Source organism: Apium graveolens, chromosome 8, assembly GCF_009905375.1.
Source record: "Apium graveolens cultivar Ventura chromosome 8, ASM990537v1, whole genome shotgun sequence".
In the NCBI taxonomy this organism is placed as follows: domain Eukaryota; kingdom Viridiplantae; phylum Streptophyta; class Magnoliopsida; order Apiales; family Apiaceae; genus Apium; species Apium graveolens.
The window spans coordinates 102,480,712-102,489,840 of record NC_133654.1 but is presented as its reverse complement, the minus strand read 5'-3'; positions in this window follow the sequence as shown (position 1 = coordinate 102,489,840).

Below are 9,129 nucleotides of genomic sequence, written 5' to 3'. Positions count from 1 at the left end.
ACTGCTACTGATACAGTGGTTACCCCTCCTGACTCTCCAATAAAAGCTACAGATGATGCTTAAAAACAAACTGACAACTCTGAGATAGATATTCACAATTTAAATATACCTCAAGTTCTTTATCTGGAAGCTCCAACTACTGAAGCTCATCCATCTACAGTCAAATCTCCAATCTTAGATGCTGATATACCATCTACATCAAAGAGACCAGCTCTGGAGATAAATTCTGATGATCAGAATTTAGATGATGTTATTTTTGAATCTCCAGTTGCATCACACACTCTTGTACTATCAGAAAATGATGAAACTTCCTCAAGTTCTGGAGACAGTATCTTTGTTGAAACTCCAGTTCCTATTTTGGGAAAGGAAGCTTTGGTGAAGAAATTTGTTAGACAGGATGCTCCTGTACCTTGGGAAGAAACTCACAGGGGAGTTGAGTGGACCAAGAAGTGGAATGAATCAGATTTTATTCCATGCACCAAAGTTCTGACAGAGCATGTATCAAAAGCTGATGAGTTATTATCAAATTCTGATTTCAAGACTCAACTCAAGGTTACGACTATGAGTACAAGAAGTCTTCATGGTCTACATTCTATTACTCATGCTAAGGTTGATACACTCAAGGAACAAGCTGATAAGCTAGATCTACAGCTCAAACTTGACAAGAATAGGTATGTCAGACCTACTCTTTAGAAAATTGAAGCCATTGAGAAGGTTCAAGAGGAGCCACAGGCCCAAATTGCTGAGGTTCTGGTTAATCAATCTTCTCAGAAAGCTCAATTGGATGAAATCCAATCTTCAGTTGAACTTCTTCTCTCTCTCTCTCTCTTACTTCTTGATAAAGGTAGTTAAGTCCAAATGCTCATCTACTCAGGTAGTTAAGTCCAAATGTTCATCTACTCAGGTACTGAAAAAGAAGGATGATAAAGGTGATGATCAGGGAAACTCTGAAAAGAGCAGAGGTCAAAGAAAAGTTCAAGGAAAATCTTATATACAGAACAAGTCAAGTTCTGATGTTGTGAATGCTCAAAGTTTGAATTCAAGTGCTGATAAATAAAGTCTGATATCAAGTTCTGATATTCTGATTCAGTCAGTATCAAAAGACTCTCAGAAGTTTATGCAAACTCTGAAGCTAAAAGGGAAGCAGACTACTGTTTATTACAAAGATCCTAAAATCCAGACACTTGATGAGGAGATAGCAAGAAGATTATTTCTGAAACACAATTAGGAATGGATTTAGAAGCTCTCAAGGAGGAAGAAGCTAGATTTGCAACTGAGAAGACAAATCTTAAGTCTAAAGCTTTTGATGCAAAGAAACCTCCAAGGCCTAAGGAAAAAGGCATTATGATCAAGGAAAAGTCAAATTCTGAAAGTTCAAAATTCAAGACTAGATCACAGAATGAGAGTAATCCCAAAGACAAAGGGAAAGGAAAAGTTGCTGAACTAATTAAGTCACTGGAGATGAAAATTTCTCAAGTTCTGATGAAACCAGTATGCAAAATGGTTCAAGTAACTGATGATAATCTTGTTGAAGATGAAACTGTTCAAATTTTGAAAAGAAGAAAGATAATTGAAGAATCTAAAACAACCTCTGACACTGCTCAAGTTGCTCAGAATGAAGGACAACAAGCTATAGAAGAAACAACAAATTCTGATCAAGCTATCAAGACATCAACTAATGACAATGTTCAAGTTGATTTGAATAAAAGGACAATTACTGATAAAAAGAAGCTGTTATGGAAGAAAGCTACTTCAGTTGAACCAAAATCCAATCTCTTGATTAATCAACTCGTTACATTTGGGTTGAGAGCCAAGCAACCTAGAGATAGAGCTAGATTAGGTTCTGACGAAGAGAAGATTCAAACAGGAGTAGAAGTTACTCTAAGAGATCCTTTCATGTTGACAGACAAACCATATGAAAAATTCAAGCAAAAGCACCTTGACAAGGTGTTGTCTGCTCAAGTTATGATAGATGCTCATGATAAGGAGAATCTAAAAGAGAAATTGATCTTATTTCTCAATGATGGAAGGACTTATAGACTAGCTGATACTGATGTACTAAAGAAGTCTATCAGAGAGCTTCAACATATTCACTATCTTCTGGAAGTAAAATCTGATGTTACAAGAAGATGGTCAGAATACAATTTGAAGGCTATTAAAGATCTACTCAGAATCTCTGGTAAAAAGACTTCTCATTGCAGTCCAATGTTTACTGAAGATGATGGAAGAGAAATTCCTATGCTGAAGAATTCTGCTAAGGTGGAAGTAATTCTGAAAGGAAAATGCTTATGTTATAATGAAAACTCTTCACATTCTAAAGTTATCAGACTTGGTGATGGACTTGAAAGAACATCCATTTAAGCTCTCAGAACAACCATTTATCAAATTGGTGATAGTAAAGAAGAAGAACTGATACAGGTCAAAGTACAGTTAGTTGAAGTTCTGAGGAAAGCTGAAGATAAGCTGGTGAAAGATTTTGTTAAGAATCATTATGGATTCAGATTGATCCAGTGATGTTGGTAAAGTTGGATGTTCTGTAAGTTGTAATTGATAGTCTTATTAAACTCTTATTGCATTTGAACTTAAATGTTTTTGACATCATCAAATCTATTAATTTGTATATTCTTGCATAATTTACAAGTTGGGGGAGATTGTTGGATATATTTGAGATGTCATGTCTAATATGTTTCATGTTTAGTTTTCAGATCTTAACAAACAGGAAATATCAGTTTTTACTGGAATCAGTACTTACTGGAAGTCAGGACTTAATGTCATATCAGGACTTAACATCATATCAGAACTTAAGTATGGGAGGACTTACAGTTAAGGAAGGAAGCTGATTAACAGTAGAAGATCGAGACTAATACAGAAGAAGATATGCAAGGAAAGAGTTAGAGGACTAGAAAAATTATATAAGATATCTAATTGATATATTTTAGGAGACAAAATTATATTCCATTTCAATTAGAAGTTATATTGTAACTGTATACTATATAAATACAGACATAGGTTTACACTATATATATTATCATTATCGAGAAGATCATACATTGTAACCTAGCAACTCTCGTGATATTTGTTCATCACTGAGAGAGAACAGTTCCATTGTAACAGAGTTTATTATATCGAATACATCTGTTTTCTGTTACTTGTGTTCTAAATCGATTTGATTGTATTCTACACTGTATTCAACCCTCTTCTATAGTGTTGTGTGACCTAACAAAGCTGAAGACAAGCTGGTAATAGATTTTGGTAAGAATCATTATGGATTAAGATTGATCCAGTGAAGTTGGTAAAGCTACAAGGACTGTAAGTTGTAGTTAATAGTCTTATTAAACTCTTATTGCATTTGAACTTAAATGTTTTTGACATCATCAAATCTATTAACTTGTATATTTTTGCACAATTTACAAGTTGGGGGAGATTGTTAGATATATTTGAGATGTCATATCTAATATGTTTCATGTTTAGTTTTCAAATCTTAACAAACAGGAAATATCAGTACTTACTGGAATCAGTACTTGCTGGAAGTCAGAACTTAAGGATATCAGGACTTAGATTATCAAAAAATAAATATCAGAAGATAGATATCAGAACTTAAGTACGGGAGGACTAACAGTTAAGGAAGGAAGCTGATTTGAAGGAAAGAAGATCAAGACTAATACAAAAAGAAGATATGCATGGAAAGAGTTAGAGGACTGAAAGAATTGTATAAGATATCTGATTGATATATTTTAGGAGACAGAATTATATTCTATATCAATTAGAAGTTATCTTGTAACTGTGTACTATACAAACACAGACATAGGTTTACACTATATATGTTATCATTATCGAGAAGATCATACATTGTAACCTAGCAGCTCTCGTGATATTTGTTCATCACTGAGAGAGAACAGTTCCATTGTAACAGAGTTTATTATATCGAATATATCCGTTTACTGTTACTTGTGTTCAAAAACAATTTGATTGTATTCTATATTGTATTCAACCCCCTTCTACAGTGTTGTGTGACCTAACAGTATATTATCAGATGGCATCGTCAGGTTATTCAAGTTCATCTGAGAGGCCAGTTACAGGACCAGTTGCACCAGTTATTCCACCAGCATCTGAGTATATATTTCCACCTCTTCCACCTCCTCCACCATTGCCCCAGGAGCCAGCACCACTAGTGCCAGATTTGATTCCGGATCCAGTAGAGATGTTTGATCCACTAGAGTTCTTTGAGCCAATGTTTCCACCTCCACCTCTAGTAGAGCATCAGTTTATGCCAGGGATTGAGCCAGAGCTTCCACCACCAGCAGTGTTACCTCCTATTCCGGTACATGCTCCAGAGCCGGAGATATTCCAGATGGTTCCAGTTGAGGGTATGGGTGAGTATGAGGTAGAGTTACAGTTGGGAGGACCAGAGCAGGGTGCTGCAGGGATGCAGAGGGTTCAGTCACAAGAGTCAGTAGGACATATTGCACAGCCACACATGGTATCGTATCATAACTACAGTGTGATGAGAGAGGACGCTGAGTACTGGAGAGCTCAGTGTAGAGAGATTATGCACTTGTTTTATTTTCAGCAAATGGTACCAAAGAGAAAGACTAGAACCGAGACCTCCAACAGCAACTACGAAGAACAAACCAATGGTACCATGACCCAAATGTTCCATCTGATGCAACAACAGATGATAATGATGCAACAACAGATGCAGCAACAGCAGCAGCAGCAGATTCAACAACAAATGTTACAACAGCCACCATGTCCCGAACCCCAGATACCACCAGCTATACCTATTATTACTTTCAAGCCGTTTCAGTCGGTTAAACATCCAGAATTTGATGGAACGGCAGATCCTATTAAGGTTACCACCTGGTTGAAAGAAATAGAGAAAGCATTTGCACTCGTGAAGGTAGATGAAGACCAGAAGACTGATTTTGCTAGTTACTTGGTGAAAGGAGAAGCGAACTATTGGTTTGAATCTAAGAAGGCTTTAGAAGGTGAAGACGTTATTGCCTGGGATAGGTTTAAAGAGTTGTTCTTAGAGAAACCTTTTCCTCGCTATGTGAAGAATCAAATGTAGATTAAGTTTTTGGAACTGAAGCAGGGAAGTATGTCAGTGACGGAGTATGAAGCCAAATTTACTGAATTGGCTAGATTTGTTCCAGAACAAGTTGATACTGAAGAAAAACGAGTCCAAAGATTTCAAGAAGGATTACGACCGTGGATCCGTGGACAAGTTAAATTTTTTGAATTAACGACTTATACCGCCGTAGTCCAGAAAGCCTTAATTATTGAGGGAGAAAGCGAAAGATCTCAAAAGGAAAGAAGACAGGGAAGTTTCTAAAGCCGCTCCAGCAGGAAGCCAAGACTTCAAGCCCGGAAAAATATGAATTTTAAAAGGATAGGACAAGGTAACCAACAAACAGGTAATCATTTCCAAGCTCCCATCCAGCAAGGAATTATCAGAGTCCCAGTGCCGTATTGCAAGATTTGTGGTCGAAAACATACCGGCGTCTGTATCAAAGCAGATGTGACGTGTTTCAAATATAAGAAGAAAGGGCATTACTCTAACGAATGTCCAACGGGAAAAACAAAAGTTACTTGTTCTCAGTGTGGAAAGAAAGGGCATATCGCTAGAAATTGTAAAGGACCAGCAATGGTATCTAGTATTCTGAAAGTGTTGGCATTACCTCCTCCACCGCCGCCTAATCAACCCAGAGCAAGAACTTTCAACATGACAATGAAAGAAGCCGTGCAGAGTCCTAGTATAATTGCAGGTACGCTTTTAGTAAATTCAGTAAATTCAAAATTACTAATTGATTCTGGAGCTACACGATCTTTTATTTCTGAAGAATTCCTTGATAAGTTATATTACGAAATTGAATGGTTGGGCGAGACATTAATTATAAAATTAGCGAATGACGACCAAGTTCCAGTAGATCGAGTATGTTCTGCGTGCGATATTGAAATAGCCGGACATCATTTCTCCATAGACCTGATTCCTTTTAAGCTAGGAGAATTTGACATTATTTTGGGAATGGATTAGTTAGCTTGTCATAATGCTCAGATCGATTGCGTGAACAAGAAAGTAAAACTGTGAAAAATGCAACGGTAATGTTCAAAGGCGAAAAACAGCGGAAGAAATTTCTAACGGTAATGCAGACCAAACGCTTGCTTCGACAGGGATGTGAAATGTACATAGCTTACGGGTTAGATACCGAGAAGGGGAGTCCCAAAATAGAAGATAATCCAGTTGTGTATGAATTTCCTGATGTCTTTCCAGACGAGCTTCCAGGGTTACCGCAAGACCGAGGAATTGAATTTATGACTGACTTAGCGCCAGGCACAGAACCAGTCTCGAAAGCTCCGTATCGAATGGCACCAGTCGAGATGAAGGAATTATCAACGCAATTGCAAGATCTTCTAGACCGAGGAGTCATAAGACCCAGTGTATCCCCAAGGGGTGCACCGGTGTTGTTCGTAAAGAAGAAAGACGGCAGTATGTGACTATGCATTGATTATCGGAAATTAAATAAGCTCACTATCAAGAATAAATATCATTTACCGAGAATCGACGATTTGTTTGACCAGCTAAAAGGAGCCTCATGATTTTTGAAGATAGATTTGAGATCGGGCTATCATCAATTAAAGATTATAGCTGAAGATATCCCCAATACTGCTTTTCGTACTAGATACGGACATTATGAGTTTCTTGTAATGGCATTCGGTTTGACTAACGTGACCGCAATATTTATGGATTTGATGAAGAGAGTATTCAAGAGATACTTGGATAAATTCGTGATTGTATTTATTGATGACATCTTGATTTACTCGAAGACTGAAGAAAAGCATGCTGAGCATTTGAGGATCGCTTTGGAAATTCTAAGGAAGAAACAACTGTACGCGAATTTCTCGAAATGTGAATTCTGGTTGAAGGAAGTGTAGTTTCTAGGGCATATCATCAGTAGAGAAGGCATTCAAGTTGACCCAGCAAAGATTGAAGCAGTGTTGAACTGAGAAAGACCAAAGACACCAATCGAAGTTTGAAGTTTTTTGGGATTGGCAGGATACTATAGAAGATTTGTCAAAGATTTTGCGAAAATAGTAACGCCACTGACCAAGTTAACTCGGAAAAGTGAAAAGTTCGTATGGAGTGACAAATGTGAAGAAAGTTTCCAAGAGCTAAAGAATCGGTTAGTAACTGCACCGGTACTTGTATTGCCAGACGAGCATGGAAATTTTATCATTTACAGCGATGCTTCATACGGCGGATTGGGATGTGTACTGATGCAACACGGTAACGTCATTGCATATGCTTCGAGATAATTAAAACCTCATGAACAGAAGTATCCTACACATGATCTGGAATTAGCAGCGATCGTATTTGCATTGAAACTTTGGAGACATTATCTTTAAGGTGAAAAATGTGAAATCTACACGTATCATAAAATTTTGAAGTACATCTTTACGCAGAAGGAACTGAACATGAAGCAACGCCGAGGCTGGAATTGATTAAAGATTATGATGTTACGATCAGTTATCATCCAGGGAAAGCAAATGTTGTGGCAGATGCACTGAGCCAGAAAGAAAGATTTAATTTGTTAACGTCATCTGAAGAATTAGCCAGAGAATTTGATAAGTTGGAAATCGAGATTCGTGTTCCCAATGAATCTACTGAAGCTATCTACGCGATGACTTTTCAACCGGAATTATTAGAAAAGATTCGCCGATATCAAGAAGAAGTGATGGGTCAAGATGATAACTTAACGGGAGAAGAAATCACAACCCAGAAGGATAACGAAAGAATTCTATGCTTTGCATGAAGAGTTTGGATCCCTAATGTGGCCGAGCTAAAGGAAGAGATATTGCGAGATGCACACAGTTCGAAATATTCCATTCATCCGGGAAGTACGAAAATGTACCGTGATCTGAAGGAAAACTTTTGGTGGCCAAATATGAAGAAGGAGATAGTAGAATGGGTTAGTAAATGCTACACATGCCAACGAGTTAAAGCGGAACATCAACATCCAAGTGGGTTACTGCAACCATTAGATATTCCAGAATGGAAATAGGAACATTTAGCAATGGATTTTGTGGTAGGACTTCCAAGGACTAAAGCAAATCATGATGCGATATGGGTAATCATCGACAGACTAACAAAGTCGGCATATTTTCTACCGATTAATGAAAGATTTTCACTCGACAAACTAGTGCACTTATATCTCAAGGAAATTGTGATGCGACATGGAGTTCTAATATCTATCGTGTCTGATCGAGATCCCCGTTTCAATTCAAGATTTTGGAGACAATTTCAAGAATGTATTGGAACCAAATTAAACATGAGTACCGCTTATCATCCTCAAACTGAAGGGCAAAGTGAAAGAACTATCCAGACAATCGAGGACATGCTTCAATTTTGTGCGATTGATTTCAAAGGTAGTTGGGATGAGCATCTACCTTTAGTTGAATTTTCTTACAACAACAGCTATCATGCAAGCATTGGAATGTCGCCTTACGAAGCTTTATACGAAAGAAAATGCAGATCACCGGTATATTGGGATGAAGTTGGGGAACGCAAGATTTTGGGTCCATAATTAATTCAACAGACTAAAGAAAAAGATAGAACTTATTCGGAAATGACTAGATGCAGCGCAAAATCGGCAACGCAAATATGCAGATCAAGCTAGAAAGGATATGGACTACCAAGAGGGAGAGCACGTGCTACTCAAAATATCGCCATGGAAAGGATTGACCAGATTTAGCAACAAGGGTAAATTGAAGCCACGATACGTCGGACCATTTGAAATCTTGAAGAAAGTAGGAAAAGTTGCTTACGAGTTAGCCTTACCGCCTCATATGCAACATATTCACAATGTGTTTCACGTGTCGATGCTTAAGCAATATAATCCTGATTCTAGGCATGTAATAAAATATGAATCGGTAGATATTCAACCTGATTTGTCTTTTATAGAACAGCCGGTAAGAATTTTAGATCGGCAAGAGAAAGTGTTGAGGAATAAGTCTGTATTTTTAGTGCGAGTTTTGTAGAGAAACCCTATGATTGAATAATCAACCTGGGAACTTGAGAGTGAGATGTTAGAGAAATATCCTCATTTGTTTTCTTAGGTGAGATTTCGA